Below are 22,565 nucleotides of genomic sequence, written 5' to 3'. Positions count from 1 at the left end.
GAAATCGTCGAGGAAAGAGAATGATGGGAAAACATCCCCATCATCGCATGGCAGTTTCCATCATAGGGAAAGAGCTGAGGCCAGCTCTCATCGCCTTACTGACACCAGAGACGGCAAGGAAAGGTATAACTAGTTTTGATATTCGAATGTTCATTTCGATCATAATCATGTTTTTAATGATGAACACAAAACATGGCATCGGAAAACATGTACCTTTTGTGGATTACATAACCATACATTTTCTAAGTGTTGGAAAAGAATGGCATCACACAAAAGGGTGAGGTATGAAAGACCCTCTCAACAACATGGAAAGAAACAGGTTAAGCAAATTTGGAGGAGGGAGACCTATTGCAGTCATTGCGATAGAAGTGGCCATCAAAGAGCCACTTGTTGGAGGCTCCATCCAGAGTAGCGCCTTAAAGACAAAGTGTCGGTGCATGAACCAGGTGAAGCAGTTGTTTAACCATCGATTGCACCACAAGGAGGCGACCCATTCACCTTGATAAATGAAAAATGGTTTCTAGACATGTTGTCATTTCGTGCTTTTGTAAATCATTTGTTGCATTTTAAAATGTAAAAGTGATGATGTGGGTTCCATCACTTGTTCAGCAACAATGATATCTGGTCTTATTTTGTGTTGCATGATAAACTGTGAAAGTGATGTTGTGTTTCCATCACTTGTCAAAACAATAGTGTTTGGCCTTATGTTTGTAAATCATGTGTTGCAGTGATGATGTGTTTCTATCACTTGTTGAAGCAACAATGATATGTTGGCCTTGTTTTCATAGCTGGGGTATTGTGTCCATCTTGATGTAAACTTGGCCACCAAGTATGTGTTATAAACTCATGGCAAGTGTGGGATGCTTAGGTCATTAGTTGGTCATGAAATTCAAGCATGTAATTTGCAGAACAATGTACTACAGGATGCGAGGGTGCAGGTGGATGCTCATCGCTTAAGGCTCCGAAGAACATAGGTGAAGGAGATGGAAGCGAGACCTTTCAGGATGCTTGTGATGCAGACAAGGTACATAAAAGTTACAGATTGTTTTTCATGCTTTTGGAGGACCAAAAGCTCTTCAGTGGGGAGGATTGATCCAGGTGGCTCCATAGACCCACACAAGACATGGAGGACTGAGGGAAGCTCAAAAATCAAAGTGTTTGGATTATGATCGAACTAGGACCAGAGCGTAGATCTCGTCGTCTTGATCGTGGAGGTGTGAACGGTTCATCAATCCGAGTCCGTATGCGAAAGTTAGAAGCAGTCAAATTTTGGTTGACTTTTTGCTCACTGGGTAGGTTTAAGGAGGCCACAATTTGGACAGAAACCGACTACCGGATTCCAGCCAACCTGGGCTGGATTCGGGGAAAATTTGTGGCCTCGTTAAAAAGTACTCCTTTGGCCTATTTTTGAATATCTTAAAAATATGTCTTATTTAAAAAATAATATTTTCAAATATTTTAAATATGTGGTTGGGGAGGGCGCGCCATGACCTCTGCCCTCCCCAACCACATAACCAAATATTTAATGGCAAGGTCAGGGAAATGACCCCACCGACCTGCTCGCTCCGACTGCAACCCAAAAAAATTCAAACGGTTATGTATTAAAAAGAAACAAGTTCCAAGTTTGGCACGAGTGAGATTTGATCCCCCGACCCCATGCTTGTCATTTCCGAAAATTGTCATGGCGCCAAAGGCCAACACTTTGAGAGATCCGCCCAAGACATTTATATAAACCTTCCTCATTTCATTTTCACAGGGAGAGCGACTCGGATTTCGAGGCAGGAGGAGGGAGTGCACGATGTTCGAGACAAAATTTTGTAGGAGGGCCGAAATTTCATTTTGTCAGAATTTGACAAATTTTATATGGTTTCAGCACTTCTCGACACCACGAACGCAATGGCACTGTCAATTTATCCATCATATTTCTACATTTTTTGGCCATTTTTCAGTATGCAGGTGGAACCATCACTGCTACAAAAACAGGAAGCGGAACCATGATCCTTGAAATTTTCCCAAGGAGGTAATTTTTCTCCATGTCGGAATATAGTCAAGTTTATAGTTGTTTTTCATGGTTTTCCACAGGGATTGCAATGGGAAGGTCAGATTCGCCTTTTGAGTTTCAAATTTCCAGTCCACCCATGGAGCAAAATCTTTGAGGAATCTAGGGGGAATCTAAAAGATTCCTTGAGCCCTAGATTCTCAACTTCTCAGAATTCAGATTTTGGATAGTCTATTTTACACTATTCGATGCCACAAATCTGATGGTTCGTTCAGATTTCTCATTTTCTGATTCTATTCTTCAACCACTTTTCTAAGTGGAATGCATGTGTCAGTGTTCATGTGCGAGCAGGCATTTCCATGCGATTGATTTCATGAGATTGATGGCACGAATAGCTTCAGCAGTTTGACATCTGCTGCTTCAGATGGCCCTTGGTTGTGAGGTATATGCAGTGTGTACATGTACTTTTTCCATGCATTGTGCTGCACAGATCCCTATTTGATGTTGATGAGGGATCTTGTTTATTACTTGTTTTCATGATTCTTGCTTGATGTGACGTGGAATCGTCTATGTGATGTACTTGTTGTCATGATTTGTCATGTTATGTTTTGAGATCCCTTTGTTGTATGCTGATGGGATACTCATGTTTTCTTCATGCATGTTTGCATTGAGATCCATTTTATGCCATGTTGGCAGGATACTCATCATGCGTGAGTTTGTGTCATACTGATAGGAGTCTTTTGTCTGAGAGTTCCTGTAGCGGAACATCTCTTGGAGCCACTCATACGTGAGGGAAATTTCCTTGTATGATAGCGACATCACCTCTATGTACATCATCACTATCGACAACACTTAATGAAGCGGCCTACACCATATTGACACCGGGGCCCGGAGACGTAGTCCCTCCTAGACGAACTCCATTATCAACGTCTTATGTTTTCATTTGCTGATGATTTCCATGTTCCTCTTATTTACAACATGAAGATGTATTCATTTATGTTCTTTTAAAAATGCAATTTAACACATCACGAAAGTAAAAGGTCTTGGAAGGGTCCTTCGTCACACCTGAACTTGGATCAGCTCACCACTGTAATAATTAGGACACTTAGGGTGTGCAAATAATTACGCATAGGGTACATGTGTAGAATGTATGAGTGAAGAAGAATAAAAATGTAGGAACTCTAATAAATCTACATGCAAAAGGGGTCACAAAATGAACAAGAAAAATATTGATCAAGGAAGAAAAACATTCATCCAATAATTGATCTCAAAAGAAGAAAGAGAGCAGTCAAAACCACATAGGGACGTGATAAAAATAGGCCCACAGAAAGTTGTTTCTTCTACATAAAAAAAGGAGTATCTGGTTCCTCTGTTTTAGGACCCCATTTTCCTCAAACTAGCCTACAAACTCCCAAATCTGTAAACTCAACTCAGGAACAACAAGGAGAAACTAGTGGCCAAGATTTTGGATTAGAAGGACAAGGGGAAACCAGTGGGAAATATCAAGAACCAGAATTAGAAGAACATTCTTTTACTTTCCAATACCTAGACTTAGGCAGTGCAGTAAAATAGCCAGCCCCAGAACAATCCGAGAAATTATCACAAGAATCCTCATCTACAGAACATTTGTCCGAACAATCTTTAGAAGGATACTCACCAAAACAAGAATCAGGAGAAATTCCAATGGGGGATAACAACAACAATAACGGGACAGATGCCACTATTACCACTTTTGAATTTCCAATAAGTGATATAAGAGGAGAAGCCCCTATGAAAAATATCCCTCTATCAGCCCTTCCATCTTTCCAGGGATTGACTGTAGAAGATACTGATACTTTTCTGTTTGAGTTTGATGTTTTGTGTAGGAGTTATGACTACACTTCAGATGCTCAGAAGCTAAAACTATTTCCTGCCACTCTGAAAGGAGAAACATTAAGATGGTTTATGGGACTAGGTTCTACCACTATCCGAACATGGGGAGATACGAAGATTACATTTCTAATAAAACACCAGGACTATTTCCAAACTAGAGAAATAAGAGAGGAGATATCCAGAATGACACAAAAGGAAGAAGAGAACTTGGAAGATTACATGGAACGGTTCCATTATAATCTACAGAGGTCCAAACATAGCGATCTGGATCCAGATATTTTGAAAATAATATTGATTCAAGGAATGAGATATGATTTCCTTGATATGTTGAACCTGTTAGGAAAAGGAGATATATCTCAGGAGCCATATGATGATATAATAAAACTTTGCATAAGGTTTTTGCGAGGATCGTCACGAGGGAGAAGCATGGCATGAAATGCCTCTGTTAAAATACAGAAATCCATGAATGGAGGTGTGACCAGAGCTGAGATTGGAAACCTATTCGAGAATCTCAAGACCGATATTCTCAATACCTTATCTTCCCAATTGATGACAACACAAGTGAAAAAATCACAGGATGAAGTTGATAAGGCCTTATCCATGTTCTTTCCAAAATGTAAGGAGAAACATTCCATGAAGGAATGCAGAGTGGACATCACTAACTTGTGCAATCTTTGTGACCTGGAGCATTCTACTGGCTACTATCTAGAGCTCCCAAGACTGAAGGCAACACTTAAGGAATCAGGCAAGGAGGCTCAGTCTTCTTACTTTATTTGGTCCAGCAAGCCTTGACAACCACGACCACCAGGTATGTCTCAATATTTTTATTTCAATCTATGGAATAATGTATATAATGATAAAAAATTTCCGTGGAAATATCCCCCTCCTCCTCGAGCGCAATTTCCTTCACCATGGAACCAATGGTCTCCTTCTCCACCTTTTCAGTATCCTCCATCTCAATCATACTCTTGGCCTCAGAATTGGAGGGGAAACTCTTTAGGCCCAATCCCTCCTTCATTACCAGTGCAACAACAATTGAAACTTCCACCTCTCTCATCATTTGCTACCACTCCTCCCATACATCCCCAATTACCTGTACAATCTAACCCTAACCCAAATAATAAGCCATCTCAGAATATAGAATCCCCCACTTCTTTCTAGACTTACTACATTACCCCCGTTGAATGTAATGAGATCCATCTTTGATCAGGAAAAGTAGTAAAATCAAAAACCTCCCCTGTTATTACTAAAGAGGAATGTGAATCACCTAGGGATGATCGTACGGATCTTGGTGAAACTACTACACCTGTAACAACTGATTCAAATAATGCTGACACACCTGTAGCAACCAATCCAACTGCTATAGTAACTAAGGAACCTCCATATCTAGAAAGGTTGGTTGAAACTAGGATGATTCCACAACCTGAATTTGCACATAAGGATTCCCTTGCTGCAAGCCATTAAGGATGTCCCCATCTATGCGAAAACAGTAATAGACCTATGTGTTAAGAAACCTGGAAGGAAGTCCAAAGAACCCGTTACCATCCATGTTATGGGAAAATTGTTGGGACTAATGATTGGTAAACCTCTTTTGGCTAAATACAATGACCTAGGGAATCCTATAGTCACTGTTTAGATTGATGAGAAGCTCATTCCGAACACAGGTAGTCGATTTAGGGGCATAAATCAATGTAATGACTAAGGAAATCTTCACCACTTTAGGGATGCATGGGTTGAGGCAAACACCTACAGTGATAGAAATAACAGATAGGTCATGTGTTAAACCTGAAGGAGTGGTAGAGGATGTAGTCATCACAGTGGATTCCTAGAGGTATCCAACAAACTTTCTTATTTTGCAAACCAAATCAAATATGTGGGGACATCCCCTGATATTAGGAAGGCCTTGGTTGGCTACTACAGATGCATTCATAGGTTGTAGGTTGGGCTTCATGGCGATTTTAGATGGACAAGATAGAAAGAACCTCAACCTTTATCCTCCTGCAAAACAATGTAAGGATTTGTAAAATCCCTTATGGGATGAATTTGAACCTGAATCAGATCATTCCCAGCCACTCCTCACTCTTGGCAAAGCCCAATATTTTAAGAATGAAACAGAGGATGACATTATCAATGGATTTATCAGTAATTCCCTTACTGTTACTTCTATTGATGATTTAGGGGTAGAAGATACCATGGAAGACTTGAGTCTAGAACATATGAAAACCTCCCCTAATATCAAGAGTAGCCCAGTTGAAATAGAGCTAGGAAAAAATCTATATGTTAATCATAATATGACTCCAAAATATAATAGGATGTTGTTACAACTGTTACAGAGACATAAAAAGGCTTTTTCATGGGATTACACAGACATGAAAGGCATTCACCCCAACCTGTGTACCCACCACATCTACTTGAAGGGAGACTGCAATACATTTAGGCAGCCACAACAATGCATGAACCCAACACTTAAATAAGTAGTAACAGAAGAATTGCAAAAGATTCTAAATGCCAACTTCATTTATCCCATCTCTGATAGTCAATGGGTATCTCCACTTGTTAATGTTCTTAAAAAGAATGACAAGTGGAGGATCTGTGTAGATTATAGAGAACTTAACAAAGCCACTCAAAAGGACCATTTTCCTTTGCCATTTATAGATCAGGTCCTTGACACCTTATCGAGGAAAAAAATATTTTCATTTATAGATGGGTTTAGTGGTTATAATCAGATACAGATTTCCCTAGAGGATCAGGATAAAACCACCTTTACTTTCCCTAGGGGGACTTTTGCATATAGAGTTCTCCCTTTTGGACTCTATAATGCGCCAGCATTCTTCCAGGGGGCAATATTGGGGATATTTGTATATTTTATAAATAACTGTTTAGAGGTATTCATGGATGACTTTACACCTTATTGTGATGATTTTGAACCAACATTAGCCAATCTCGAAAAAGTGCTAGAACGATGTGAGAAAACTAATGTTGCTTTAAGAACTGCAAAATGACACATGACGATGAATGAATGAATTGTATTTGGGCATTATATTTCTGTTGCAAGAATAAAAGCAGACCCTGCTAAGATAGAAGTAATTCTGAAAATTCCATCCCCCAAAACACAGAAGGAGGTATGTGTTTTTTAGGACATGCAGGGTATTACAGGAGGTTTATAGATATTTTTTTAAAATTTCATCCCCATTATTTTCTCTGCTTACTAAAGATGTGGAATTTTTTTGGACAGGGAAATGTGAACGTGCCTTTAAAAAGTTAAAGCAGTGTGTATCAACAACCCCTGTTTTGTGAGGACCCAACAGAGCCCTGTCGTTTCACATAGCAACAGATGCATCTGATACTGTTGTAGGAGTTGTTTTGGGTCAACTAGAAGACAAGAATCCATATGCCATCTACTACATCAAAAAGAATCTGACTCCATTAGAGTTAAATTATATAGTTACAGAAAAAAGTTTCTTGCAGTAGTGCATGCCATTGATAAATTTAGGCACTACACTACAAGTTTTCAAGTATTTGTGCACAATGACCACTCTGCCATTCGTTTCTTAATGAATAAACCTGTTACAAATGGTAGGGTTACATGTTGGTTGCTGCTGTTACAAGAATTTGATATAACAATCTTAGATAACCTTGGAAAAGGTAATGTAGTGGTTGATTTTCTTTCTAGGCTAACTAGTAATAGTGATTGCATGCCCATTGAGGATTCTTTCCCAGATGAATATATTATTTCTATTTCAACTCACTCACCGTGGTATGCATACATAGCTAACTACCTTGCTGTAGGGAGATTTCCAAAACATCTTTCCTCGAAAGAAAAGAAAAAGATTGTTCAACAAAGTGCAAGACACTCTTGGGTAGAAGGATACCTCTACTACAGAGGGCCAGATCATCAAATCAGGTGCTGTGTGAAAGAGGATGAAATTTTTGACATCCTCAGATCCTGCCATGAGGAACCTTGTGGAGGACACTTTGCTGACAAAAGGACAGGGCATAAAGTGCTTTCAACAAGATATTATTGGCCTACCATATTCCAGGATGCAAAGAAATTTGTGAAGGGATGTGACAGTTGTCAAATAATGGGCCAACCACTCCAGTTAGTTGAAATGTATTTACAACCTCAAATAGTCTTAGAACCATTTGAGAAGTGGGCCTTAGACTTTGTAGGACCAATTAATGTTTCATCTCAGCAGAAGTCCTACATTCTAGTATGTATAGATTATGTCACAAAATGGGTTGAAGCAAAGGCACTAACTAGGGAAACTGAACAAGTTGTTTTAGATTTTTTATTTGAAGAAATTTTTGTTCTGTTTGGAGTACCTTGAGAAATAGTGACAGATGGAGGACCATAGTTCACATCTCATTTTATCCATAGGTTAGTTGAGAAATTCAATATCTATTAGAGAATTACCTCACCATATCATCTTCAGGCAAATGGTCAAGTGGAGAGCACTAACAAGGTTATTGAAGTGACAATACCCATTAATCATTACCACATTGCATGATTGATTACCTCATTATTTCGAATCGTATCCAAGTCATATTTTCACACCTTTGAATTAATGATGAAACCCATATCGCACAACTTTCCGACTTGATATCCTTTCCTATTGCCTTGATATCTACCTCGATGTAGCTTTGCACCCTCATTGCACATATTTTTCAAGAGTTGTGATGACAAGCAGGTGAAAGTTCATAGTGATCATTGCAACAATTAGTGAAGGTTCCGTAACAATGAAGGATGGCGAGAGCAGCAATGAGGCATGAACCAGATTCTACCGAGGCTTAGGAAAAATTCTTGGAAGCATACCAAATTTTCAGAGAAGCAGGGTGGATCAATTTTTTCGAGCGACTCAAGGGGTCGGACGAAAGTGTTGCTTTGGAATTTTCTCGAAAATTAAACAGGAATCAAATAGAGGTCAGAGGCCTAAGACTAGAGATTGTGGAGGAAGCGATTGCTAGAGTAACAACACTTTGACCCAAAGGGAAGAGGTGGTTCAACCAGAAAATTAATGACCCAACCCTTAAAGTTGAATTCTTGTAGGGAGAAGAACAATTGGTCAAGAAGGGAACAGGAATTGAATACCTTTTCCTTCCTCAGTCGTGGAACAATGTTGCCCTATTCATTATCAAGTACATTACATGTGAGGGGCCCTCAATGATAGTTTCCAACTATCATTTTCCATTGCTGAACCATCTTTGGCATGGGAAATTGGTTAATCTTCCCTATTTTATGTTGGAAAATTTAAAACATATGGCTGCCTCGAAAAAGTTAGCCTCGCATCCAAAGATTTTCATTACCAATCATGGCCTCATAAAATTGATTGTAACTGGAAGCTCTGGAGCAACAAGGAAGAAATTGGGAAAAATTTATTAGTGAAGGCACAAAAGCCCCATTACAAAGACAAGTTGAAACTCCTACAGATGCTCCGAGGAAAGTTGATGCAGATAAAGAGCAGGGACAATCTTCGAGAATTAGAGTTAAGAAGAGGTCACTTGAGAAACTGGTGGGTGGTAGAGTACCGAAGAAAATGGTTAAGGTTGTTTCTCAACTAGAACCCTCGCCATCGTCAAAGAAGAAACAAGAACCCTCACCACCATCCAAGAAGAAACCAAACCCTCGCTGCCATCCAAGATGAAACCAGGCAAGAAAAAATAAAAAAAGGAGAAGCAGAAGAAGAGGAAACAGACTAATCAGGAGGACGCTTCTTCATTAGGTAAGAACGAAACCCGAATCTTGTGGCTTAAAATTAAGAAGCTAGAAGTAGAAAATAAGGAATTAAAGTGACAATTAGGAGGTAGAAGAATGAAAACAAAGGTTCCAGGTCTCGATACGTTGGCTAAGGTTGTTGATAAGTTAGGATCAGAACCCACACAGGGGCCTTTATGTATAGCATGTGCTTGATGCGCCTCGGTATTGCAACAAGAATGTTGCAACTCCCAAAGCTACCGACTTTAATTATCAACTCGGGGTTCGTACAAACTTAAGAGGTGTCGACACTATATGTGCGACATACAATGTGTCCTTCCTTTGCTGTCATGATGTAATGGAGTGCATGTACTAAAGTCAAATGCTAAACTAGTTGCAGAAAATTAAATGTTTGAAATGGAGCCTTAACCTATTGCAAAAAAGAAAGTACAAGGAAAGAGACATAAATTCAATGCTAAATCACACCATTTCCTAATTAACTGCCAAGAAACTATGCTTTGCAATAATGATAAATTATCATGAACCAAATGCTACAATCTAAGCATGGAAGTAAGAAGCATCAAACATCACTAATGTGCAAGTAAAGAGACCGAACTAAATCTGTTTTTTCTTCTTTGTCTTTTTATGCAAAATCAAGTATGCAAACTAATTGCTTTTGTGGATGTGGCAGGTGCATTAAGGATGTTGTAGGTTGGATGGAAAGGTTAGGAGATGGTTGGATGGTGTCGGATACCCTTGGGAGGCTTTTGGTGACTTCCTAGAGTTTTTCTCTCAATTCGGCCTCAAAACAGGCCATTTCAGGAAAACCTACAGTATGTACTAGAAACCTACAGGATGATCCTGTAGGAATTACAGTGAACCTACATGATACAACCGAGAGAAAAATGTGAGGTGTTGGAGGTGATGGGAGGCCTAGGAAAGGTGTGTGATAGGTGGAATGGAGTGGGAAAATTCCTAGGATCACTCAGAACTCAAAACCAAAGTTGGGAGATGGATGGATTTGCTAAAAAAGCTTGGAGAAGTTTCCTTGTGAAATGATGAAATTGGTGAGGGTTTAATGACCAATAAAATCAAATACAAATTGGATGGGATTTTTTTTTTATTAACTAGGATGTCTTAGGTCCCTATTCCAACTGGAATCACACAAAAAGACCTATGTTAACCCATGCAAAAAAAAAACATTACTAGTCGAAAATCTAGAAATTTGAGAACTAGTGAGCTAGTAAATCTAAAAAATGCCTAAACAAATCAAGTGAAAATGCAGTGGGGTGATTTTTGTTATGAACTAGAATTTTTTTTTTGATCTAATGCAAGTGGAATAAATTCGATTGAATCTCATTAGCATGCTCTAAAAAATAGCAGAAATTTACTGTTCTTTGCTAAAAAGGAGGTCCAACAATCTAGATTTGGGAATAAGAAGACTAATCCAAGCAACTCAATGATTATTATGAACTTCAAAAGCTTTTCCAAGGATTAAATAATGCTTTTGATCCTGCAAAATAAATTACATCAACCATTTACTCAATCCTACAACAAGAAATCATTAACACTAAATGCAGAAATAAAAAGAAATAAAAACTAGAGATGCATGTGAATAAGAAATAAAACGAAGGAAAGAAGATGATACAAAAGGGCTCTGAGGTTCCTGAGATGGCCAAGCCCAAGGAAAATTAGAGATCTATGGAGGAGAATACGATTTAGAAGCTGAACATGACACCAATCTTCATTATTTTCATTAATAGAATTACATCCCTGCAAGAAAATACAATGGAGCTGCAAGAATACAAGCTCTCTCCACAATAACACTAATGAAAATATCCCTAGAGGAAAATTCGACTTAGTACTTATAAAAAATGATTAGGAATCATTCCCCATGAATGGAGGAATCTTTCCCCACCAAAATCCCTTGATTAGTGGATCTAGTCCCAAATACTAGGAATTTGCATTAAATGGCAGGGAACACATTCCTAGATTTTCTCAATCATTCCCTAGAGGAAAATTCGACTTAGTACTTATAAAAAATGACTAAGAATCATTCCCCATGGATGAGGAAGCTTTCCCAACCGAAATCCCTTGATTAGTGGATCTGCTCCTTTGATTGGTGGATCTGCTCCCTTGATTAGTGGAACACATTCCTAGATTTTCTCAATCATTGGAGTTCCACAATTTGTGCCATAATTCCATAATATCTTGTTGACTATTTATTTATTATTGATCCTCCAGTAGTAGGGAACAAGTCCCTAAATTATCTCCTCCTCCAACTCTTCATAATCTGCCCAATATTCTCATAATATTCCACAAAAAATAAATAATATTAGGCACAAATATTCAATTATTCATAAACCTTCCTAATGAATATATTAAAGTTAAAAATAAATTATCTAATGCAAAAAGAGAGGTTTAATGTGCTGAAGGGTTGTCATAGGCCTTAATTTATGTTTTAAATTAGAGGCATGGGCCTTAATTTATGTCTAATTTAGAGGCCCATTGAGGGTTTGGCAACAACAAGGTACAAGATTTGCTTTGCAGACACCATCTGAGAAGGAACCAAAATAGAACCATGGGAGGCTGACACACAAGAACCCATTGACGCTGTTGTTGACACATAATAACTAATCGTTGAAATGGAGCAACCCATGGATTTTAAGCTCTAAACCGATACACAAGAAATTGTCAACGATGCTACTGATACACAAGAACCATCAGTTGAGACAGAGGTTTTCAAGGAAGAAAAATTGAGAGTTGTTCCATAAGAACCTGTCAACGATGATGTTGATACACATGAACCAGCAGATGAGGCAAAGAAGATCAAAACACGAGACACTGTTACACCCTCTACTGCTAATGCACAAGAAATTTCACAGGACCCTGAAGTAGGGTGGCATTTAGAAAAAACTTTTTTTGGTATTAGAATTGTATAATTGGAAGCAAATTGTACTTTCCTTGAAAAAAGGAGTGATTTCTTTGGAAGAACATGATAAGGCTACTCATACCCTCAAGGATCAGTGGGCTGAAGAATTGCTGACAGAAAAGTTGAAAAAGTGGGAAATGAGGAAAGCTGAGATGGAAAAAGAAAAACAGAGGCAACAACTATAACAAGAGGTCAAGAGGTTGACTAAAGAGAAAGGTAAAATGTATGAGTTAGCCCTAAAACTTTTAGGTTGTAGGTCATCATCTCCATCCTACCCGATATTCTTGCGGGAGAAATTTATGTTTTTCTAGTTGAGAGCCATCCATGAGAACAAACCCTACAAGAGAAATTCCACTAAAACTTTTTTAGATGTATTTCGCTAATGCGATTTCGATGAGCAGAGTTTATTATGCGAACTCTTCCTGCATAATATATTTGTTGAGCATTATAGTTTGCAGATGGCTATAAACCTTTCCCCTATGTTGGAGATTTGCATCTATGAGCTTTCAAATCTTTTATGAGAAATCAAATTGATTGGCACCTTGCCACAAAATCATTTGCTATGAATGAAGAAAAGGCAACCTTGATGATAAGATAAGAACTTGGTATGGCCACTACTATGAGGCATGAATTCAAAAAGTTTCTCAGTAACCCTGGCATGATAGAACAACTATCCCTCTATAGGAGTAGGATTGTCGAGTTTTGCTTCAATATTCATGAACAATTGAAAAGTAAAACATTATTTGGGATCCTGAAATGATGGGAAGCTTGTAGTGACACATTAAAAGTAGGGGATCCCTTTTGATACCCAAATTTCATGATAGTGTTAATCAAGTCCTTGAATATGTACAAATTGTCAAAAATGATGGGAGCTTTCTGGATGGGGCTCAAATTCAAGTTTCCTCTGATTTGGATCCCGGTTGAGAAATACTAGCCTCACTTCCACCTAAACAAGTACGATGAACGTTCCTGGACACATCGACTCATGTCTACCCAGGGATATAGGAAAGACGATGAAGGCACTACTGACGCCTATGATTTCACAAGACTACATCAAAAACATGCTAGTGTCACAATAGATGAGGACCCTGAAGATTCTGAAGAATCTGCATAAGGACATGCAGTGGCTTCAGCTGGGGGGAGATGTTGGGTGCAATATTTAAGGATATTTCAAGCATCCTTTTCCCCATTTTTTGCCATTTTCCCTCATTGAGCCTACAATTTCCCTAGTACAATATCACTCCCTCTGATAAAGAAGCAATATTTCTCTTTGGCATATTATTATGCTATTTTCTACTAAGTATTGAATGAAACGATGCTTTCTTTGGGATGACTAACCAAGGTTTCTTTGGAAGAGTTCTTTTGAATGTTTTTATTTTAGGTGTTTCCATAAACATAGATAGCCATGGGTGAACAATTGTTGCTCTTACTTGATGTTACATGGTGTGAGTTACTGTTACACCCCGGGTTTGCCATTTTCTGCTGTTACACCACGAAGTTGTTGATACACTGCGAATTGTCAAGACTGTAGCTATCATTTTCAAAGACAAGTTGTTAAGGGCCAAATAAAGTAATTGCATGTAGATAGTTAAGAAGATCTAAGTGGTAACAATTGTGTCTAAACAAGAGTGGTGTAGTCACAACAAATATTTATTAAAATGCAGTTTGTAACAATTTATATCTTTTTATTATTTTTGTTAGCTTAATCAGCACGAGAATCACAGATTCTCATGGCTGATTCGTTTTCCTAATTTTGGGGCTTTGTAAAGACTTTATAAAATAACTTAGTCTCATAAGAAGGGGGATGAAACATAGATAATACCGACATTTTGATCTTGTATTCTTCACTAGATCAAAATGTTGAATTCTTAACTAAGTTTTTGTTTTACTCATGCACCATATTAGGGAGGAAGGGCCCTCCTTTTTAGTAGGGATCGCAATGTTGATAGGATATTTGTTTATTTCATGTGTTAAGTGTGGATTTCTTATTATTGTTGTACATGTTCATTGTGGGATAAATACACTTCTGCTTTCAGATTTATTGTTTGCTCTTAGACAGGTTAATCAATACCATGTTATGTAATTCGTGTTATATCTTTGGCTGATAGTGTATGGTGTGCCTATCTTTATTTTGAAGTTTTTATGAAGTGTGGATTATTTCCTTGTTGAGTGTGTTTCATTTCTATAGCATGTCTTTTAATTCTTGCAAGTGTATATTTCCATTCTCCAAGAGTGTTGTAATTTCTACAAGCGTGTTCAACGATATTTCTTCTGTTTTACTTGGTCGTTACATGTATCAACACAGACAGTGTAGACATCTTTGAAATAAAAAGACTTACGCTGGTTGATAATTAATGATTGTGGTTTAGTTACTTTAGGAAGTGATAAAACCGCCCAAACAGATATAAGGGAACATTGCTTCTTAGCGATTGTCAGATAAGTATGAGACCCCTATGCTCAGATTTGTTGTTTACACCTGTAGATTACATATTTGTGACATGTTTCATGAAATGCCTGTCATGGCTAGTAGGGGTCCAGTATAGAACTTGTCCTTGTTTTGCAAATGCGTCATTGTTATGTTGTGTAAATTCATTTCCGAAAGTGTCATTGAGTTCTGGGTAGTGACTTGGGCTCTGGGCCTGAAAGTGGCTCAAATCACATATACACATGCATAACACTAGGTAGAAAAGTACCTCAACGCATGCATACCCCATATTGTGGGAGCATCTAGAGCCTCATGGACACATGATTGTCCATATCAAGGGAGTGTCTGGGGGTTTAGTGCTATAAAAATTTAGTTATTCTCAGGGGATTGTTACCTGAAGGGATAGGATGGCTCCTGGGAGTTCTGTTGTTGATGTGGAAGGTATGTATGGTGTGTTTCTGCCGATTCCACTTCCTTAAGGTCACCTAGGATATTGAATCCCATCATAGTAGCCTCTCATCACATGTTTACCTTGGTTGGTCGATTGCTTGGGTATATATTGGAGGAGGGTGTTACAAAGTGGTATCAGATCATGGTTCACCCCTTGAACTGGATGGGTGGTGTGTGTTGGTCATGCATTCATGTCAATTGCACATGTGTTAATCATCCTTATGGTCTATATACTTGTTTCATATGCATGGTGTTAGTCATGATTGTAGTGATGTCGCCATGTGAAAGAGGATGTTGTTGTTGTGAAGTGTTTCGTCATGAGTGTATGATTGGTTACATGTTTTTTATGCTTGCGTATTGTCAGTGTACATTGGTATGGTTGTTTTTGTCATGCATGAGGTCATGGTATGTGTAGTTGATATGGTCATGCATTGATGACTATACTCTAGCTAGAATGATGGTTATATGGTTATATGCTTATGTATTATATGTATATATGCTGTCATGATTATGTTATACATGTAGTGTGTTGATTGGTTGATCTTGTTAATGAGATATCCTCCCTGAATTTTGCTAAGGTACATTGGTTTATAGTGATTTGGTTTATATGACATAATATGCCTTGCAGGGAAGAGATCAGAAATGACTAGAAAGATGGTAGACTACAAAGATTCTCCCTATGATTCAGATGAGCAACGTGGTGTTGGGAACTCTTTTGATTTAGAACATTGAGAATCTTGAAGGAAGAAATAAGGAGTTGTAAGGTGGACAATGACAAAATCATGCAGGCACAAGAGAAACAAGCAGAGGTTAATGCAATACTCCTTCAGAGTTTGTCAGAATTGCAGCGACATGGGTCACTTCAGATCAAACATGGACAAGAGGACACAACTAATGGGGCATATGGCAGTAGGTCTCATGGTGGTCACAGGTTGGATAGAGATTACACGGTTAGAGATGGAAGATCGTTGGATACTCTGGATAGGAGAGGTGATGGATACAAGTATTATTCTAGTTCTATTTATGATAGGCATCATGATCATAATCATTATCATCCTTACTGAAGGAGTGATAGGGGATACTTGTCAGATGAGGTTAGGAAAGAAAATCCACCTAATTTTGATGGACACTTGAAGAAACCAGAAGATGCAAATGCTTGGATACTTGGGATGAACACGTTCTTTGAGTAGCATAAGTACACAAAAAACATGAAGGCTATAATTATTATCTTCAGCCTGGAAGGTAAAGAAAATATCTGGTGGGAAGATGTGAAGTGGCCTAAAGACATCGGGATGGAAGAATTGAGTTGGCATGAGTTCAAGATGATTTTCAGGAAGAAGTACTTGTCAGAAAGGTACTACGAGAGTAAGGCCAAAGAATTCTATGAGCTAAAGATGGGATAAATGACATATGAAGAGTACATGACCAAGTTCCTGGAGCTATTGAGGTATGTTACGTATCTTAAAGATGAGAAGGATAAAGTTCAATAATTTGTCAGTGGTTTTCCATTAGCATTTAGAGACCATATTGAGTATGATGAGTCTTGGTCACTTAAGGAGGTTATTGGAAAATTGAAACATTGCTATGAACAGTTAAAGCATAAAAATGAATCTCAGCCATGATGGAAAGGAAAGGATAAGGATAAAGGTAAGGGTAAATGGCGAGAAAAAATTGGAAAATTGGAAAATTGAAAATTGAAACATTGCTATGAACAGTTAAAGCATAAAAATGAATCTCAGCCATGATGGAAAGGAAAGGATAAGGATAAAGGTAAGGGTAAATGGCGAGCAAAAATAATAAGGCCTTAGAATGCATAAGAGAAAGAAAATGTGGCACCACAAAATAACTTCAATGTAGCTAGATAGGGGCATGGATCACATTAGCAGCATAGAGGTGATGGTACTGGATGAGTGGAGTGTTGGACATGCGGTCAGGAACACCTTAAGAGAGGTTGTCCACAGAATCAGGGTGGTAGGCCTCAGATATATAGTGCATAGAAGGTGCAAACTGTTCGGGATGTTGGTCAGAGCGTTCCTCGCATCTATGCAGCACTAGACAACAGATAGGAAGACCATCAGGCATATACCATTGAGATGGATGGTAAGCTTTGTGATCAAGTTGTTTATATTATGATTGACCTTGGATCTAATCATATTTATGTTAGTCCTGACTTGGTGGATAAGTGTGGTTTGAATAAAGAAGTGCATGCATAATCTTGGTTAGCTCAGTTGGCTACAGGTACAAAAAAGCGAGTTCATCATTGGGTAAGAGCTTGTGCATTTGATTTGAATTGTATGCCTGCAAAAACACATTTTAATGTATTAGAGTTGGGATCATACAATATGTTTTTGGGCATGGATTGGTTGTACCTTCATAGGACTAAGGTGGATTGTTATAACAAATTCATTGAGTGCTTGGATGAAAATGGGGAACCAAGAGTCTTACAGGGAAATAAGAAAGCCACATCAGTTAGGATGGTAACAGTTATGCACGAAAAGCGCAGTCACAGAAAAGGGTGTGTGTTATTTGCAGTGCATATTTCTAGTGACAAAGCTAAGGAGGTTGAGGATGCAGATGTTTTGAGCAGGTATCCAATTCTATAGTTGTTTCAAGATGTATAATTTTCTATTGAGTTAGTGCCAGGGTCAACTCCAAGATCAAAAGCACCTTATAGGATGACTACACCTCAATTGGTAGAGTTAAAGTTGTAGCTGAAAGATATCCTTGCCAAGGGATACATTATGCCAAGTGTATCACCTTGGGGCACAACGGTATTGTTTGTAAAGAATATGGATGGTGTTATCCTCCACAATATCCCAAGGATGAGAAAGGAGATCAACGGAGGTAAACTCAAACCACTTAGGGCTCTCTCTATAAAGCTTCACAGCCAAATATGGATGGAGTGGGAAAAAGATATTAGGCTAGGTATGTTTAGCTCTAGGGTTTTGAAATTTAGGATTTTGCTAGATCAGGGATAAAAATCAGGGAACTAGGTCAAAAGATCAAAGGTTTTAGTTGCAATAGATATAGAGGAGCAAGGTAGGTATGTTTTTGTGATAATTTAAAATTTGGTCGATGTAGTGTAGGGTGGAAAATAAAATATTCAAAATGAGCATGGCAAGCATGAATTCATTTATTAGAAGAATAAGTACACAAAATGATATTCCTAACCAAAACAAAGTTTAATTAAAATAATTTTTCTTAAAACCTCTTAGGAAAATCACTGAAGAAGGAAGACATGGAAAATAGACATGTATATCATTCATATAAAACTATAACAGAGAGAAAACATTTTCACAAACTCACAACACAAGCATTCCTAAATAATAGTTGCAACTGTCATTTGATTTCCTGTAAAAAGATAATTGAATACAAGCTCCAAGCCTTTCACTCTCTGATGTCCAACCCACAATACTTTGAAATCTGAATGATTTATACAATGGTTTACAGGCAAAAAATAAAATATAAAAAATATTGAAACAAATTTCAAGATTTATTACAAAAAACATAAAAATAGATCAAAACTACTAAAAATATCATTTGGCTGAGCTTTGGTGCTATTCCGGGCATTCTGGTGTAGTTGAGACCTTGAATAAACACTTTTATTAGTCTTGTTGTTTGATGAACTGTGTTGTTGTTCCATTTTTCCTGCATTCTATTTTGATGACTGTAGCTGCTGAAAATGTGATTTTGTTCTCTATTCTTTCCCTATTGTTTTTTCAATTAAAAGCAAGCCAAGGGGACCAACTCTTCCTCTACTGTTGATCTAAGCTGTCTAATTTGGGTCGTTGATCCGAGTTGTTGTATATCACAATCGCAACAAAGAGAGGGGACTTTTACAATGTTTCATAGTGTTTTTGCGATGCACTGGACCTGAAACTTTATCAAGAATAACTTTATAAAATATCGCATCCAAGATGTTTGGTTTCCATATCAAAATCGCATCACAAAAGGGAGTAACGGGAGTGGGAACATAAATCCGGACCTGAAACTTTTCAAAACCCAATTAACAATCCTAGCGGGTACGGAAAGGGGGTCGTGTATCGCAATCACAATCGCAACTGAGAGGAATACCATGCGGGGGAAGGGACTTTAGATTGGTGCCAGGGGCGAGACTTAATAACTGCGAGTTATCATTGCGGAATGTGAGACTTAATGTGGGATGCGGGACTTAGTACAGGATGCAGAACATCGCAATCGATAAGGAGTGACTTATCGCCAAGGGAACAATTATGCAGGATAGGATCGGATTATGGGACTTAATCGAAATCGGGAGCCGGGGCCAGGACTTATCATCGGGATCCAGGGGAAGGACTCAAAATCGATGTGATCGTCGGGGGTCGGGATGTGGGACTTAATCACAACCGGCCTGCGAGAGTGTTATCACAATCAACAGAAATATCATGCGGGGAAAGAGACTTAAGGTTGACACAATCGCTGGGAGCCGGGACTGTTATCGCAGTTGGGAATGGAGGCTTATTGCAATCGGGGAATGTTGTGATATCAGAAAGCAGGACCAATTGCTGGATAGTACGACTGTGGGATATTTCCGATTGTGGGATATCAATATAGTTTAAATGGGTGTAGCTAGAGTTAAAACAAATGGAATTTTGACTAGAGTTTGGGAATTTAAAAGGGATTTCGCATAAAGTTTTGGAATTAATATGGAGTATGAATTTTTCCAAGGAAAAATGGGTTTTAAAGGGAATGACGGGATTTATGAGGGAAGTTGAGGGAGGTATATGAAATATGAAAGAGGATGTTGAAACAAGCTGAAATCTCCTTGAGCATCATTTTTCCCTATTACTACTCCCATGATGATGACATAAGGTGATGACATAACCCCTCTATGAATCATTGATGATATGACCAATAATTTTTTTTTGACAAGGAGTGATGAAATGACCAAGATGGCATTAATTGACCTTGAGAATGGAGAGAGTAGTAATGACCTAGAACTTACCAATGATCAAATTTTATTTGAAAATATAACAATTTGACTTAATAATCCTATCAACAACTTTGAAAGAGTACATTTGATCACTGGTGACTGGCAGGACTGACAAACACTAACATTGGCTCCTTCTGGGGATGGCAGATCCTTTAAGAGGTGTCAAGAACACCGTAGACCAAGTAGTCTGATCCATTGGGAATGGAGTCAAAAATAAAAAATCCAAACTCAAAACTGAAAATTCACCAAAAAACTGAATTGACTTGACACACTGGAAAAAACTGACTTAACTCTAAAACTGACTTCTGACTGAACTTACTTATGGCAGCAGACCATCAAGATCTTAGGGCCTTCACCTTGTGCTTCAAGCCCTGATGATAACTGCCTACTTGCTGAAGATATATATATACAATCATGTGAAATGATCCCTCCAATGTAACCAATCCAGCAGATGGCTTCTTACTTGAATCTTGCTCACACTTTCCTTGAGCAGGCAGAAAAAAAAAAAAAAAAAAAAAAAAACCAGGCAACTCCAAGTATCCACTGAACATGTGTACATGATCCATAAATTCAATAAATCTCATCTCCCTTGATGACTGAAGAAAATTAACAAAAGGATCCTGAAACTTGTGAATGACTACCTTTTCTTGATGATCAACAACAAGAGAATAATCTTCTTCATTACTCTCCTGATATGACTACAAATTTTATGAGTTTTGTAATGAGATTCTTGTTGAACAAGACAATGAAGCCATCTGCCTGATAAAATTCGTGTCATCTTTGTTTTGAAGCTCATAGTTAACTAATGGAGAAGGACTTTGATCATAGATATCATCCAAAACATCAGCTATTGGATCATGGAGAACTTGAGAGGACTGCTGCAACTTATCATACATTGGTTCCAATGAGACTACATGATTTTCTATAAGCTCTTCATTCTTTGCTTCAGAGATATTATCAAATTTTTTCTTCAAAAACTAAAATGAATCAAAACTTAATGGTATAGAATTATCCTGCATCAATTCACAATATGTTTCAGATTCTAAACTTTCATCTGTGATTTGAAACTCAATGTAACTCAGTGGCTGGGATTCTGGAGCGAAAGAAGCTTCCATATCACAAGTGACATCCTCAACCAATTCATGAGAAGGTTGCCCATTTATGATATTGATAACTCACTTATCTTCTTGCTTATAGTGCTCTAGTATTTTTTCAAATGAGGAGAAACACAAGGGTAAGGAGTCTTGATCAAGAAGTTCATTGTCTTCTTTGTGCTCAATATCACAACTGAAAAACTGTTGATTTCTAATCTTAGGAAAGTTTTCTCTCAGTAATTGAAATGAAGTAAAACATAAAGGCAAAGACCTTTCACCTGCTTTGAAATTTTCTGGATTCTCTTCATTGCTGTCATGATTGATATGCATAGGCTGAGTGCTATATTTGAGTTGCTGTAACTGAACTTCCTCCTCCCAACAACATGCCATTGATTGCCTTGAAGAGTCAACCTCTATTTCAACAATATAATCATCATCATACTGATCATACTTGGGTAACTCATCAATATAAGGAATGACATAAAGCATACACATTAGATCAACATATTGCTTCTCCATAGGTTGATCTACAAATCAATTTTCATGACTGTCCATAAATGAATACATAAAACAATCATTTTATGATCTATGGTAATTGGAATTAGCAAGAAAATGATTAGGGCCAACAACCTTTTCTTCTTATGCAATAAGTGGGACATGGTGTTTCTGAACAACAAATTCATCTCTCATGATGATCTTTTGCATCATTTCTTCCATTGTACTTACCAAAATGTCGAGCTTCACTTCTGAAGATGTTAGGTGTTCCTTCTCTATGTTCTCCCTCTCTGTTGCTTCTTTCAACTTTGACCTTTTGACCAGTAGATTAGCTTCCACAGCTATTGCACTGTCCTACATTTATTCAAGTGTTGTAGTGTTCCTTTCTCTCAATTGAAATTCCATTTCCGGATCAAAGGAATCTAGGTAGTGTAAGAGAGCTAAACTGGGTGACGGTTTGATATTAACAAGGATTGAATGGTATACTTGATTGAACCTAGCTGAAAAGTATTGCACTTTTTCTCCTGGATGTCTTTTCAAATGATTATATTCTTCTCAAATCAGAAAAGGATTCCTCTTGATCACCCATTTATCAAGAAAAACTTTCACAAACTTATGGAAATCGAAAATGCTTGTAGCTGGTAAATTTTTGAAC

General features: G+C 38.0%; 1 pseudogene; it reads right to left on the bottom strand.

Annotated features, from left to right (window-relative positions):
• Positions 1–21,934, bottom strand: part of LOC149147156 (mitochondrial carnitine/acylcarnitine carrier-like protein pseudogene) — a 48,024-nt pseudogene extending 26,090 nt beyond the window's left edge.
• Between the last annotated feature and the right edge of the window lie 631 nt (positions 21,935–22,565).

The sequence above is a fragment of the Pinus tabuliformis genome, chromosome 9 (genome assembly GCF_031772625.1).
Source record: "Pinus tabuliformis cultivar Carrire ecotype Pingquan chromosome 9, CPIR1, whole genome shotgun sequence".
NCBI lineage: Eukaryota > Viridiplantae > Streptophyta > Pinopsida > Pinales > Pinaceae > Pinus > Pinus tabuliformis.
This window is presented reverse-complemented; position numbering and strand designations above follow the sequence as displayed.